We start from the raw sequence: 15,707 nt of genomic DNA, 5'->3' as shown, positions 1-15,707 counted from the left end.
CCCCCTGCAGAGGCCAGTTCTCAGATCTCCCTTCCCCTGTGCCCACCTGCAGCAGCACCCCTGCACTGTAACAGAAAGGTTGCTGAAGTTCCAACATGTCACAACAAAGATTTAGCTTTAGGATTCATAAATGTTTCTGATTTTCTTCTTTTCCACCCCCTAATTTTTTACCAGGGAAAAACATTAATAGTGACCATCATTAACAGTTTCTCCATATGGATGACGAAAATGTTCTTTCTAGCACAAATAGCTAATAGATGGAAATAATATTTTTATCCTAAAAAATCATAAACTTTGTGCATGTCCTTTTTGAATTTTCATTTCCAAGAATTCAAAGTCACAGCAAAATGTGAGTGATTGAATCAGAAAAAAATTGAAATAGTTACATTATGTAATAAGAAACATTTTCCATGCTTATTGGTAGCTGCAATTATTTTTAATATTAATATTACTAAAGCAGACACAAACAGAGCTTCTAGAGGTAGCATAAAAAAAAAGCTCCTAACTTCAGAAAGGAAGAAACAATCAATTATTCAATTTTTTGAAATACTGGGAATATCAAGCCAGTCTAATAGCTGGTGGTTTTAATTCTTCATGTCAGAATTTAGAACCATGTAGGAAATAATTTCATGTTTATTGACTTAGAATAATTGAGATTTCTGTCTTCTGGAATCTGTGAAACAGGCTCTATTCACCTGCTTTGTTCCTGATCTCCATTTTCAGGTGGAACAATTTAAATAGTGTATCTTTCACTGCCAGGTTCCTTCATGCTGTCAAGGAAGAAAGTTTCCATTTTACTTTTTATTTTTCAGGTCTCCTTATGCTTATTTAATGAAGCATAAATATGGATGGCACCTTTTTCCTTACAGCAGCTGAAAACATACAAAAACACATTCAGCTGCAAAAGCACCTCCTTTTTAGCCAGCCTTTAAATAGTTCCCTTGGTTTCCATTATTTTTACAGAGACCTTTACTTCCTTCATACATGCCAACCACACCATCTCCAAACAGCTGTCCACAAAAACTCATCACACTGATGTCAGGAAAAGAAACATATGGAACACTCAGAACAAGAAAATTCTTGCACACAGAGACCCATATTACTACTAACTTCATTTTCACTTCACTTCTTGATGGAGTAAAATGTCTATGTCATTCTTTCCTCTTTAACTGTAATTAACCCCACACAGAGTCTGTCAGGACTATTTTAAAGTACTTATTACCTAAAATATTGATCACTGATAAGTCCTTATTAAAATATGCCTAGAAGTACCAGAATTTTATGCATGTGCTGTTTTCTGTTTCTGGATTGAAATCATCAGGTTTTGCCAGAAATATCTTGTCAAGCATTCCCTGTGCCAATGCCAGAGTTCAAAAACTGAAGGCACCCCTGAAAAGTCAGAAAAGATTTTATCAAAATATACAACTGAAATGTCTGCAGGAGGTCTGCAGGAGACAGACTGTGCATGGCTTTTACTTTTCCTTCAGTTTTCTAGACCTTTATCTCATGTTTGGTAAACATTTTGTCTGAATAAAATATTTCTTATTCTCCTTTTTCCTCATATTCCCCCTCATGTTCTATACCTCATGGCCATCATTTGTCCATATGCAAGGAGATTTTTCAGCTGGATCTCTGGGGCTCAGTTTTGCCTTTCTACAAAGAGAAGGAAAAATTCAGAAATGAAGGAGAAAAGATAAAGCCCCAATTAATTCATCTTGAGTGAATAGGCAAACAGGTGCAGCTGAGCAGGGATCACCCCTCCAAAAAACTCTTATATTCTTTTGGTGACATTTAATTATACTTTTCAAAATATCTCAGCTCTAAAAAAACAGGCATTTCATTTCAAAGAAAGGAGAACATAGCAACATTCTCTTATACAGAGATGAGAAAGCACATCTATGAATCATAGCAGAAAGCCAGCTAACCCTGCAGCAGATTCTTCTGCCAAGCAAACCTAGAAAGGACAGAGTTTGAAGGATTTTTGCATTTCCTCAAACTAAACCATTGATGAGCCTGCAATATTAACACAACCCCACACTGACTCCCAGGAGCCCTGCTCCTCAGCTGGGACACTCCATCCCAAGCTGACACATTTCATTATGGCTCTGTTGTGTTTCCAGACCCTTTTGGGGTCACCAAAAGGGCTCAGCTACAGAGCTGATCAAGGATCCTCTGCACACTAATGGATATTTTACAGCTGGGCTTTTTGGAACATGACAGATTTTGTACACGTCATGGATTCTAAAGAGTTCCTATAAAGTGTGAAAGAAGAGTGAATTCTAGAACCAGAGGAACAGCTGCAGGACAGAGCTGTCCCCCAAGTCTCAGCCAGCAGAAAAAGAACACAATTTAAAATAAAAAATAGGGAGGAGAGATCTTAAGATGCTATTTCATCCATTAGGCTGCAAATTCCACCATTTCTGTGGGAATATAAGAAATAATTAGTCCTGAGGAAATATTCCACCTACTGAAGGACAACAGAAAAATTACAGGCTCTAGAATACAGGTAACAATTAAAAATGTGTCACTTGTTCTTTCTCAATGCTTCCTTCTTCCTTTAGTATTTACCCCAGCCCAGACATTTTCATTACAGCTAATGTTAAGAACAGTTACCCAGCCTCAATACCCACTGGGCAGGAAGCTGTAAATTTTTTGCTTCTCAAAAAAAAAATTAGGAATAAAATAACCAGACTTCAGGAAAAAGCCCCATGCAAGTCCTGGAAGAAGACTTAGAAAATCACTGACTTTTTTTGTGCCACAACATTTCCTGCAATGCTACTTTTGGAGTGAAAGAGATTTCTCTGTGCACACAAAGGGTGTTCCACACCTATCCCTGGGGAGCCTACCAAGAGCACAGAAGGCACTGCTCAGTAATGGTTTTATTGCAATGGAACCTGACTGCAGAAAAAAATAAAAGTTGCTCCACAACACATAAGACTTGCCTTAACTTAATTAGGAATGCCTTTAATCTTGTCTTGGATAGGGAGTTATTACAGATTAGTTACAGTCAGACTAGGAGCTCCCTGCCTCTGTTCATTTCTACAGAATTTCAGGAAATCTGCATGTGAAGGAGTGGAGATGGGCCAGGGAGACTGAAATATAACTCCACATAAGAACACATCATCAGATCTCAAAGGTATAGAACCCAAAATGAACTTTCATTCACAACTGAACGAGCAAACCTCTTCATTCTACTTAGATAAATCATTACATTCCAAAACATCATTTTTAAGCCCTTTGTGTACTTTTATTATACAGCCTGATAACTGCTGAGATACCTGAAAAGCACCTTACAAAACACATGAATATTTTATTTAGGTGGGTGATCATAGCTGATGTTTCCTACCCATGAACTTTGACATCTCCCTACACAAAATGCAAGTTCCAGCTTGAAGTGAGCCCATGGATAACAATTTGTTTGGGTGCCACAGTGCAAGGCAGCACAGCAGGTCTATTTTGGTGTGTGCACTGCATGTATAAACACAAGCAGGAAATAGAAGCATCTTTCCAGCCTCCTCACAAAACCACCTTTTGCAATTTATTATCTCTTACTAAAGCCTACTGTTGGCTTGATTGAAGTGTGTAGGTTGCACTATACTTACCTGCAAATAAAGCACCTTCTTCTGGTTCTTAAGTAACTTCAGAAGCTCTCCCTGTTATTACATGCCTCCTTTTCAAATTATGAATTTCACACCCTTTGCTGCTTTTGTGTTTCATTTAAAGCCTTGTTTATTGGTAGCACAAAAGTAAAGCTTGACTAGCAATGCCTGCCTTTTTCTTTTCATGCTTTCCCTCAAGGGATGCAGTTCAACTCACATTATTGATGTCAATTATTCATTTCTGAAAGTCTTTCAAGTAAGTCTGAAACAAGCAGGTTCCAACTTTTTCTACATTCAGAAAGAGGGAAGAACCAAATTAGAGAGTTTCCATCCTTTCATACATATGATTTAATCACAGAGCATGCATAATCATCTTTCCTGACAGATAATGTTGAAGTTAAAATCTATATTTAGATGGACTACTGTACCCAGCCAAAATCAGGTTTTCTGTGACAGGACCACAGGATTGCTTCTTATGACTTCAAATGTAAGGTTGCTTTTACAAGCAAAAGACTGGTACATCTCAAAAGGCTTAGGACAAACATGTTAAAAAATAAAGTAGGTAAACCAAATTACCCCTATGGCTGATTTTATTTAATATAAAACTAAAATGCATTCATTTGGTACATACATTTTATTACTATTTAAACTATTTTATAGTCTTTGAAAAATAAATCACTCATTTTTCCTGCATTCAGAAATGTATAATTAAAGAGACAATTCTACTAAGTTGTAAAATACCTAACTCTGTAAAAGAGTTTTTATCCACAGACTGCAAACTCAGTAACTATATGATCCCTCATGTTCATGTAATGTTCACACAAGCAATATTTTCCTTTAGTCCTATTTTCAAAATTAGAGAGGTCTGTTCACTGTGACAGAGAGCACATTAGATCTTCAGATTATATGAAAAACATAGTTGCTGTCTGCTATTTCCTTCAGCTTTTCTCTTTTGGTAAAATGCTCACCACAGGTCAAAAAAACAAAAAACTAGAAAATCAACCCTGCTGGAACAAGGGGTGGGTTTGGGTTTTTTTTTTTCAAAATTGGCTGGAGTTAGGAAAACAAATTGAAAAGCTGCTAGACAATCTAGGTTTTATCCTCAGGTACTCCAGGAGCAAATGTGGTTTACACATCAATTTATATATATCCATATGCACACAAACCCAAAATGATGAGGACTCTCAACATTGTGACTCCAACACCAAGCTGTGCACACTGACTTAGTCATGTGAATTTCTGTAAGTTCAGTTAAATGCAGGTTACTGAATTCCAACTGCTTATTTTAAAAATTACAAAATTTTGCTTTCCATGCTAGTTTTGCAAGGAAATAAATGACACAGATGCACTGCCAGCCTGTTGGTTCTTATCCTTTCCCTCATAACTTTTGAATGAATTGGCTAATTTTAATCAAATTTGACAAGAGGACTCTGTCTAAAAAATTTGAAGTTCCAACAAGTTTCCATGAGAACTGACAGTTGAGTAGGAGATAGAGACTGACATGAGTCTTCCAAGTGAGGAAAATATTGCTGTGTAAGCTCAGCAATTATCTATTATGCTTGAGATACCCACCAGTTGATGATTGTGTATGTATCAGCCACACAACCCTCTTGCATGGGATTTGGAAGCAATTACAGGTCTCCCATTTCTCTGCCAGCCACAGGCTGGGAAACAGGGGAGTGGCTGGCAGAACATTTTGTAGGTTTTAGCAACGAAAAGTGAATGAAGAAGGGAGCTGTAATTTGATTGGAAATAACTTCATTTGAAACCAAGCTTCAGCATATGCACTGTAATCAATTAAATGTGTTAAATTCCAAAGTGTTTATAATCATGACCCACTATAATCTGGAACAATAAAACCCAGGATCAGGTTGGAAACCGTCACTGTGGCACTTGGGGTGAGTTACCAAGGCTGCACACAAGCTGCTGCTGCATTCTCAGGGCCAGTTAAAGGAGCACCTTGGGAGCCAGCCCTTGCTCCAGGAGGCCACAGGCAGTCCCAGCCTGCTCTGGCTGGATGCTCAGGAGCCCTGCTGGCAATTGCCCAGTTGGCACTGGGGTTGCTGGTGCCACATCCTGTGGTAACACCTGAGTAACTGAGTATTTTTGAATGCTTGATACAATGTGAAAGAACTCTTGTACCTTTCCAGGCCTTTGTCTGATGCTCCTTGGCTCACACCTGAGAGATTCCCAGTGATGCTGGCTCCTCACCTCTGCCCAGTTCTGCTGATGGCAGCCCCTGGCTCTGAAGGTGATGCTGTTTCTTTCCTGTCTCCTCAGCCAGGCTCACCAATGCCATGGAACAAGGAAAAACAAGCTCCCATTAGTCCTTACCCCTGCTCAGCTCTCCTGCTTACTCAGGACAAGGATTGCATTACCTTTGTATGCTAAGGCATCACACCAGGACCTTATGTTCTGTTATTTTTCTACTACTATGAATCCTTGATCTTTTCCAGTCATTGCTTCCAAAGACAGTATTGCATTCTGCTGATGAAGTACTTCACTTACATCTGCTCAGACCTAATAAACACTCCAGAACTGGAGGTCCATCACTGTTACTCAAAATACTTGTTTGAATTAGCATTTAGGCAGTCATATCCCTCCCTCATTCAGATGTTGCAGAGCATAAATGATAAGAAACCATTCCAAAGAAATCTGCATTGCAGTCATAATCAAAGTGAGTAAATAAAGAAAAGCTGACAGGCCCTCACACAATAGGCAAATTGCTGTGATCTTCACAGAGAAAGGTAATGGGGTTTTTTTTTTCTTTTCTTTTTAATACAGATTTCCTTCTAGTATCAGAGGCCTTCATGTTAAATTAAATATTTTTAGCACCCACACAACTATCTAGAATTAAACTGCAGCAGTTCCTTCGCATCTAAGAAAGCAATGATAGATCCCTGTGATTCTCCTGTCCTTGTACAGAATCAGAGAATCGTTTACTAATAGACTGAATGCTTCCACAAGCAGAAATCACACAGCTCCATCTTGTGGAAGATGAGATTCCTTGTGAAATGTCAGCTCAGTTCATCTTCTGTCTTTGGTAATGATTTAGCCTTAGATGTTTTAACATATAAGTTTTACCTACCACAGACATTTCTTTTCATATGTGCTTTACACAACTTCACCAAGAGCAGGAACAATCTGCCCAGGGTTTTTATTTATATTCTCCTGTTTTATTTTATTTACCCATAGTATTCTCCCAAACTGGTCCATACTTCAGCAGCTCACATTTGTACCAAGTGGTGCAGAATCAGGTAGCTAATTTTCTTTCTATCTTCTTTCTTTGTCCTGTAAGAGCTTGAACACCTTGCAAAAGGGTCCTCAGTGAACACACCATAGATAATATTAAATATACTTGATTTTCAGCCTAGGAGTACTTCTTAGCAGGAAGCATTTTCAGCACAGTTTGGATGACATAAAAATACAGAGCAGCAGAGTTTTCCTCATTGATGTAACACAGAACTTGGATCTGTAATGTTTCCATAATCTAATGCCATTGAGGTAAACCAAGTCAGAATTACTTTCAGGTCAGATGAACTAAGTAACTTTTCACAACACTACAAAAACATCCTAATGAATTCTGGAGACAACTGTGGGATTGGTCCTTATTTCCTTGTTACCGAATCTTTGTCCTTTTGAGAGCTTTGGAATGGTTTGGACATCAAACCCCAGCCCCAAAAACATGCACTCAACATAAACCTCTGTGCCACACTAGCAAGAAAAAAAGAATGTTTATATTTTTGACCATATATTGTACTTTGGGATAGCACATTAAACCACAAGTACCAACACAGGGCTACAAACTGAAATCCACCAAAACAAAAGTTCCTTGGGCTTTAGGATGGAACACTTCTTAAAACCTTACCATGTATTTGGATGTTTCCAGCAAACCTTGGTGTTTGAAGAAGGCATTTCTCATAAGTCACAGTCAAATTCTCTATGAGATTGTCCCAGCCCACATTCCCTGAAGTTTCAGAAAAAGCAGAAGTAATGTGACTCATGGGACTACTCACAGATGACTCTGGAAACTTATTTCCCATTAATTTTCAACTGAAATGCGTGAGTGGTCAAAAATGACCACAAACCTCCCCTTAAGTCTTTTAAGTTAATTAAAAGTATAAAGGATCCTAAGTATTTTCATCTTTTAAATCAGTTTTTAATTAATTTTCAGAGAGCCAGAAGTCCTAAGAGAAAAGTAAGGAATTGCTCATAGAAACTTCTATCCAAATCTGAATGATGAATGTCAGCATGATAACCAAAAGTAACTGCTTATTAAAATAGTGGTTTGGACTATATTAATACATATAGGCAAAAGAAAAAACTAAGTAGAGAAAATTCTCCTAAAAATCATCCCAAATATGTATTTTTAACTAGCATTCTGGGGCCCAAGGGGGAAAAAAATAGAATAGCATCATGATTGTTTCCCTCCAAAGGATATTCTTTATTGTCCTGTTGAGATGATTCACCACAACTTCATTCCCCTGAACTCATCTTCCACACTGAGAAAGGTTATGGCATTCCTTCCTCCTGGCAGGAGTCAAAATAGCAACTTTTGAGATATGACTGACAAGAAAAATACCTCATCTCTTCCACTAGCATTTTTTATTGTATGAAATTTCTGGAACTGTATCGACTTGATTTTATTAAGTCTTGAAGTGATCTTTGTTTCTCTTAGAAGTACCCATATTACTATGAAACACTAAAACCCAGAACCCACAGAAAGTATGAAGAAAAAAAGCCAAAGGCAAAGACCTTTCAGGGTTCATACACCACCCCACCAACAGCTGCCAATCCTGACACGACGCAGCTGCCTCTGAACGAGGGTGGATGCAAGAGCTCAGCTTTGTCCCAGGTTTCAGAATCTGCCAAGGTTGGCAATTAGTGCCAGTCATGACAGGCTTTTCTTTGATATGGACACCTATTCAAGAGATATTGGATTTATGCTATCAAACTACTTTGCAACCTTCAGTTACTGCCAAGATTAGCCATGTAGATATTGAAACCATATTCCTCCATCACAGAAAGGCTACACTGTGCAGTTACAGCTGGAAGTGCTCTTAAGCTTTTCAAGAAGGTGCCAAGAGACATCAGCTAGAAAGACCAAGTAATTTGTCCAATAAAGCTGCAATTATTTCCTTCCCCAAAAGCAGAGGATTAAAAATCCTGTTAATCAGGATAAATATTGAGAAAGTATTAAAGCATCATTACAAGACAAACCAAACCAGAGTTGCTGACTATTACAACTCTACGATTACTTTATAGTGATACAGTGTTGCCTATGTTGCTTAGAAACCACATAATTACACACATTTAATCAGCCTTAACCTATGTATTTTCATTACCTTAATACATACCATTAAAATTCAAATGTTATCAAAATACAACATTACAAATAATTTCGTATTTCCTATTTTATATTGAAAAAACATATGATTAAATGTTATCTTTGAGGCAGGGCATCCTAGTTAAAAAAAGGACAAAGGACAGTACCAACACCTCCATCTGCTTGTTTCCCACTCATTTATCTATTCCTTTTCTGATCTATGAGCATTTTGAATAAGGTATTGAAAGTGTAATCCCAATTTCCCTGGTAATCTAAATGGGAGATTTGACTGCAGGAGAAATCAAACACCAGCCTTAGAGCAGAGGGAAATAAAAAGCAAAAAGCCTGTAAGACTTTGCAGGTAACCAGTTTTAATGTAAAGGCCGTTGTTTCATTATGCATTAATAGGAATAAGATTCTTTGGATTCTAAAGTACTTTAATCAAGGTTCAAGGGTTTTTAAGAACCTCATTATGTACCTCTTTTACAGGATTATGAATATTTGCAAATGGGGTCATGTGGTAAAGCTTCAAAGGCTAAAAAGTTAGATCAAGAGATATTTTCTAAAACTCTTCAAAATATTTCAAAATCAGAAGAGCTGCCCCAATATGTATTGCCACATTCAAAGGATCAACCTTCCATTTGAATCAATTTGTCATATATATTATATGTATTACTGTTCCCTTTGAATCAATTTTTCTTATGTATTATATATATTACTATTCTCCTTCCTCACTGCTTTCCTGTGATGATGATGAGGTCTGCAACATTTCATCCAAAAGTAGTGTTTCACTCAAATAAAAGAAAAAGGTACAAAATTAAAGCTCTGTATACTAAACGAAGTTGATTAAATAAGCTTAGTTTACTTGACAATAACATGCAAAGATTAATAAACAGACTTAGATTATAGGTGATCACCTCTATTGCAGTTTTGTGCTTCTTATGAGGAATTTTCTGCTCATTAGAGGAACAAGAAAAATCAAAATGTAATAAATAGGATAGGTCAGCAAAGACAGAATGGGGTTTAAGCAGTAACACTGCTTGGAAAAAAGGGATCTCCAGCTCTCTGTCCATAAGTGACACTTCTGGAGGCTCTCCAGGAAGGCAAGAGCCAGAGTTTTAAGCACATGGTCTGATGCTGTTGTCTTATTGCAGGGGTTCCACACTGCTGTCTCCTTACCACAACAGTTCCACACCTTCTTGGTGTTTCTCATGGGCAGCTCCTCACAGCACTGACTCTTTCTCCTTCCCAAAGCAGCCACTGACTCCAGTTCCCTTCTCACCCAGCCACCCCACTCTTTTCTAGCACTCTGCTTCTCATTGCTTACAGCTGTGGCCTGGTAAAGTCAGGCCTGCTCCTGATCTTTGCTAATTGGCCCAGCTGCAGCTCCTTAGGGGTGAGATTCCTTTCTACACTACCTTTAGTTTCTTATATTCTATCCCCCTACAGTCTGACAGCACAGGAGGGACACATTGTAACATATTGAACCCAAAAAAGCTTTCACAAGGGGGTACAGTGAAATCCAGAAAAAAATTAGTCCAAACTTCCCTGAAGATATTTTTGAATTGTATCTGTGAGGGGCGTCAGCCCCACAGCCCCTGCACACAGAGCGGCCTCTGGCTCTCACCCACGGGCGCCACACCCTGAGAGCAGCCCTGCCAGGGGCTGTGCTCAGAACCGAAATGGGTTTTGTACAGGGTGGAGCAGACTCACGTCTGTGAAGATCCTCCAGAGGGGAGACAGTGGTTGATTACAGCACCAAGGAAGAACAAAAGGCAGATTTGGTACACCATGAGTGTGTCAAAGGAGGCACAGCAGAAGAAATAATACCCATAATGAGTTATTAATGGTACTGAAATTGTACCATTCATTTGTTAAAATGAATATGCTTGACTGTAGATTTTCTTGTCAGTCTATATATTTTGATTTTGTGCACCACACAGCTCAGCAGTAAATTACTGCAATTAACTTTGATTCCTTAGGATCCACAGCACTAGCATTTCCACATCTCGTGACTGAGGCTGGAATTCAATTCTAAATTCTTGTCTAAAGAGCCCTTACAAAGTAAGTGGTTACTCTGAAAAGTGCTGACAAACTTCAGCAGAAATTCTATACAGATCTATTTCTCATAAGAAAAATATTTCCAAAAATACCCCAAGAAAATTTAGTTTATCCATCACAGTAAAGTTTGAAAAAGAGCTGAACAGCTTGAGTTAATTCCTTAACAAACACCTTATGTATTCAGTCACCATTTTTGGATTCCAAAGACAGACATTTCAGTGAGAATCTTCGCTTACAGATAAGATGTTTTTCATGCTGTTCCTTTTAAATTTTAGTAGCACATCCACTGTGAAAGTAGCACCGTTCCATCTGTGCCCTTCTAGAGAGTCAGACACTTTATCTCATAACAAATCTGCCTAGCTCACTGGTTTTTGGCTGTGTGAGTACAAAAGAACTTGACACAACACAAACTGCAAATAATCAGATGCAAGGTGTAACTCTCTGGATAAAGTTAGAGCCCTGCCTTGGTTAGGAGACACCACAAATCACATGTCAATAGAGGGTGGGCAAGGGAGGAGAGATGAAATATTAGAACTAGGGGAACCAAGAGATTACACAGGAAAAAATCTGCCAGGAAATAGCAATAACCCATCCTCTGAATGAAATTTGACAAAGTGTAAGGAGAGTCAAGACAGACATTTATTTCTGATGAAGAACTCTAGTAGTTTAGTCATTTCTCTAGTAGTTTCATGTCTATGTATGAGACATGCTTTCCTGGTTTTGTTCCCATAACTTCACAGTGAGCTACTGGGCAATTCCCAGCACTGAATTAATTTAACTTCCAAAAGAAGGGTCTGTGATTTGTAGAAGTCCCTGTGTGAAACAATTGCTGCTGTATCACTAGAGTATAACCCAGAAAATGATACATAGATAATGGAGATAATGGAGAATTTTGTCCTGACTTGGAAATCCTGTCAAGGGATCATGATCAAAGAGGCAAAAGCCAGCACAGAACTGGACCAAATCTACTCTCCAGCACTTTCTTTTTACATCACAGCAGACTTCAGGGACCACAAAGAGCATCTGATCCTCTTTTGGTAGAGCACAAGCAAAGAGGGTTTTACAAGCTATAACACTACTTGCTCCATTTGACTCCACTCTGAAGAGCCAGGAAAATGAAGCATGTGCACACATCTCAACCACTTACAGCTCAAACTCTGACCTAGCTGCACGAAACCAATGCCCTGTGAAGTGGCACTCTTACATATTCCATTAGGCTACAGATCTGGGGAGATAATAGAGGTAGTTCTTTAATTGCCAAATTATTCACTGTGGTTTTGACAAATGGCTAAGATGGCTGGTCCCTTTCCCAAAAGCACTCAACAAATCCCCTTTGCAGCTCTCTTATAAAGTTACCTTGCACCATTCATCTGGTAAATAAAAATCCTTGGAAAAAATGGAAACAATGAGAAGGCAGTTCCAAGCATATTGAGACAGTTGTAATTGCTATGGAAACCATATCTAGTAATAGTCTTGCTTCAGAGCATCAGAGGCAAATCATGATAAACTGACAGCAAAGCAAAGTGTAATAAATACTGCCTAAGAATTCAAAGTTCAAGATTCAAGAGAAAATGAAACCAGTGCAGAGGAAAATCTTTCATGGCCTCCCATCCTCCGGGTTCCTTTGCAGCACATCTCTGTGGATGAGCACTTGGGGATTGATTTCTGCCCAGGCTTCCCAAACTGCAGCTGAAGCAGCGCTCAGGGCTGGCAGCATCGTTACAGTGGTTACAAAATACAGGGATACAGGTTCTTTAGCCTAGAAGTTATCCTAATGTTATGGCTAGAAAATTTAGGAAACCTGAAAACATGGAACTCCATTCAAGCAATGTCAATTTTTTCAAGCTCCAAGGAGACTGATAATAGGGTCAAAGAGGGTAATGGGGTCGTGGATTCAGAGATCATGAATGACAGCAATTTGCTTTAATGGTTTACCCACCTAAATTAAGGTGCGTAAAATAAGAAGCTACTAATCTTAGACTAAAAAAATCAAATTATTTTAGAATATTGTATGCCTTGCTTTCATTTCTGTATATGAAATACTCTCAATTTATGTGGCTGTGTCTGTACTACACTAACCTGTTAATGGATAGGTCAGAATATTTCCAACACTTCATTTCCTTCCCTTGCAGCAGCCTACCTGCTGATACACCAGAGGTTATCTCCCTACTCTTCCTCATCAACCCCAACAACTCTTTCTGAGTTTCACCACACCAATCCTCAAATCTGTGTTCTGAATAAAATCAGACAATGCAAGATGCAAATATCTACCACTCCAAATCCTGTCCAAAAGTCATCACTGCTGAAGTGCCAGCCTTGATTCTCCCCAGGTACATCATTCCCAGAAAGAGAACCCCTCAAATATCACTGCAGAAGAGCACTGCACCTCCAACACTGACACTCCTTTTGCTTTCCTCAGGGACATCCCCTCCCATTACAACCTCAAAAAGTAAAATTCCACAAACACTTTCATTTATAAAGGCTTACAGTAATAAATCATTATTGTTGTTGTTTATAAGCAACAACTTCTGCTTTTTAAAAAGTTACTTTGTTTGAAAATTCCACACAGCTGCCCATAAATGGTATCTGTGTAATTAGGGTTTGGGTTTATGACATCTGAATCTTGTCTTTCCCACCTTTTTTTTTTTAATTAGGGTCTTCTAAGCCATAGAAAGCAACCAACTTCCCACAAAAAAAATCTATAAACATCCATTTTCTATGCTACAATCAGTTAGATGGGAGCAAACAACTCCATTTTGTCAGGAGAAGCACGGGATGCAAATTTGTGCTAACATTATTCTGATAATCAGAAGGCAAACAAGAACTATTTCTCCCCTAATGCCATTTGTTTCAGCACTAAACCACCAACATTTTTTACATCAATGTGGGCAGGCAGGATGTGAACCTTGCATCCACCCTGCCATGTGGTCACAGCCTTCCCAGGAGAGCTGCTGTCACTCACAAAGGTGCATTTATCCAACCACCAAATCACACCCTGGGCTTTCAGAAAAAAGAGTGACCAAAATATACAGCAAGTTACACAATCAGCTACACACAAACACTTAAACACTTGTTCACAAGCCAAAACAATGTTTGGTTCTAAAAATTAATTAAATAAAACCCCCTTTTGTTCATAAAACATAAAGCAATGTAACACCAATAAAGCAAGGACATTAATTTGGCTTCTCTAAAATCTACCACTGGGATACCACCAGAGTTACCAAACAAATGTATTAAAACTGGCAGGAAAATTGACACTTCTAATAACATTCATAACATTATATTGTCATCAATATTTTTTTTTTTCATTTAGGATCAGAAAACACAAAATCTTCAACTCAAATTGAAAAAAGCAGATTTGCATTGCCACTACCACACAACAACTCTGCACTGGCCACAATGGTGCAGATGTTCCTCACTGCACCATCAACGTTTGTTAATAACAAAGTAGGTTATTTGTAAAATTTCTTCTATTAAATGAGCACCTAAACATCATTGAGTGCCCATGGGCCTCAGAAATGTGTGAGAGACTTGGACACATGGAATGCATTAAAACATTTCCTCTATCTGATATTTCTATATATTGCTACAATAAAGAAACCTCTTTGCATTTCATGACTTTTGCATCTAGAAATTATTAAGTAGGATAGTCTACACAGTCACCACATCTATTATTTATATAAGATGCAGAAAGAGGGGGGGAGAAGTCAAAATTGAGGATACTGAAGTACAAACTATATGTATGTATCTTTGAAGTTTTAAACTTAGCTTTGTATTGTGGAGAAAAAAACATCCTGTGGAAAACACTGACAGCTGCTTAAGTCTAATTCAGAGTTTACTTCAATGACACTGGAGGCACTTGCTGTGACTTGCATGGCAATCACACCTAAGGGAAAAGGGGGTTGGTAATTCCAGGGTGTCCTGGTCTGGCAGAGCCAGGGCCGGATGAGAACTCACCTTTCCCTCACTAATGCTCCCTATCCATCAGACCAGAGCCCAAATATCAGCTCTTTTATTGCAGCTCATTCTTTACCCAGCCAAACCATGTCACATTTCATTTTTACAATGGCCTCATTGAAAAAGAATAATTAGGTTTTCTTTTATAGGGGTAATATTTTTTAACTTATAAAGAATGTTCTGTATGTAGACTGCTGGAGAAAAATCAATTTCAGCCAGTTACAGATCACAGAAAGTGCCCCCCTCAAAACTACCTATTCTAAGAATATGAAATAAATGTGGCAGGTCCTAATCAATTTCCAGATGATAAACCATAATTTTTTTCAATTTCCAATGTATATCTAAACAAAAGACAAATACTAATATTTCTAAATCCAAACAACAAAGCAAACCATAGACACAAAAAATCCACAGAGTTGGCAATCTCACCATGTTTTTTATATGAGTTATTTAAATGTTGTTTTTCTTCTCACGGGGAGTCCTCTTCAGCTCTTTACATGACCAGTAATAAAAGTTTATAATTATGGCACAAAAGATCTGTTACAGTTTTCAGACAAGACTGTTGTCATTACCCAAGTGAGCAGATTAATCACTTAGTCATGATTTTAGCATTTTCCTCTTTCACAGTAATGAGAAATAACTTGTAAACATTAAAATTTAAAAACAAATTAGTTGTCAAAAGTGTATCATAAAGACTAACATGAACATTGCTGCTCCAAATAACAAGGAGTGAGCCAAACCCTGATCCCCTCTGCAGGGATTTG

At 38.2% G+C, this 15,707-nt stretch overlaps 1 long non-coding RNA gene across 1 annotated transcript; it reads right to left on the bottom strand.

The window, feature by feature from the left end:
- Positions 1 to 440: 440 nt before the first annotated feature.
- LOC135454281 (uncharacterized) lies at positions 441 to 10,173 on the bottom strand. The gene is made up of 5 exons (XR_010442057.1): positions 10,105 to 10,173; positions 7,468 to 7,566; positions 5,742 to 5,884; positions 1,584 to 1,653; positions 441 to 770 (listed from the first exon to the last, which is right to left on the bottom strand). It is a non-coding gene; the product is annotated as an uncharacterized LOC135454281 (long non-coding RNA).
- Between the last annotated feature and the right edge of the window lie 5,534 nt (positions 10,174 to 15,707).

Source organism: Zonotrichia leucophrys, chromosome 14, assembly GCF_028769735.1.
Source record: "Zonotrichia leucophrys gambelii isolate GWCS_2022_RI chromosome 14, RI_Zleu_2.0, whole genome shotgun sequence".
In the NCBI taxonomy this organism is placed as follows: Eukaryota; Metazoa; Chordata; class Aves; order Passeriformes; family Passerellidae; genus Zonotrichia; species Zonotrichia leucophrys.
Note: the sequence above shows the minus strand (reverse complement) of the source record. Positions and strands in the feature narration are given on the sequence as shown.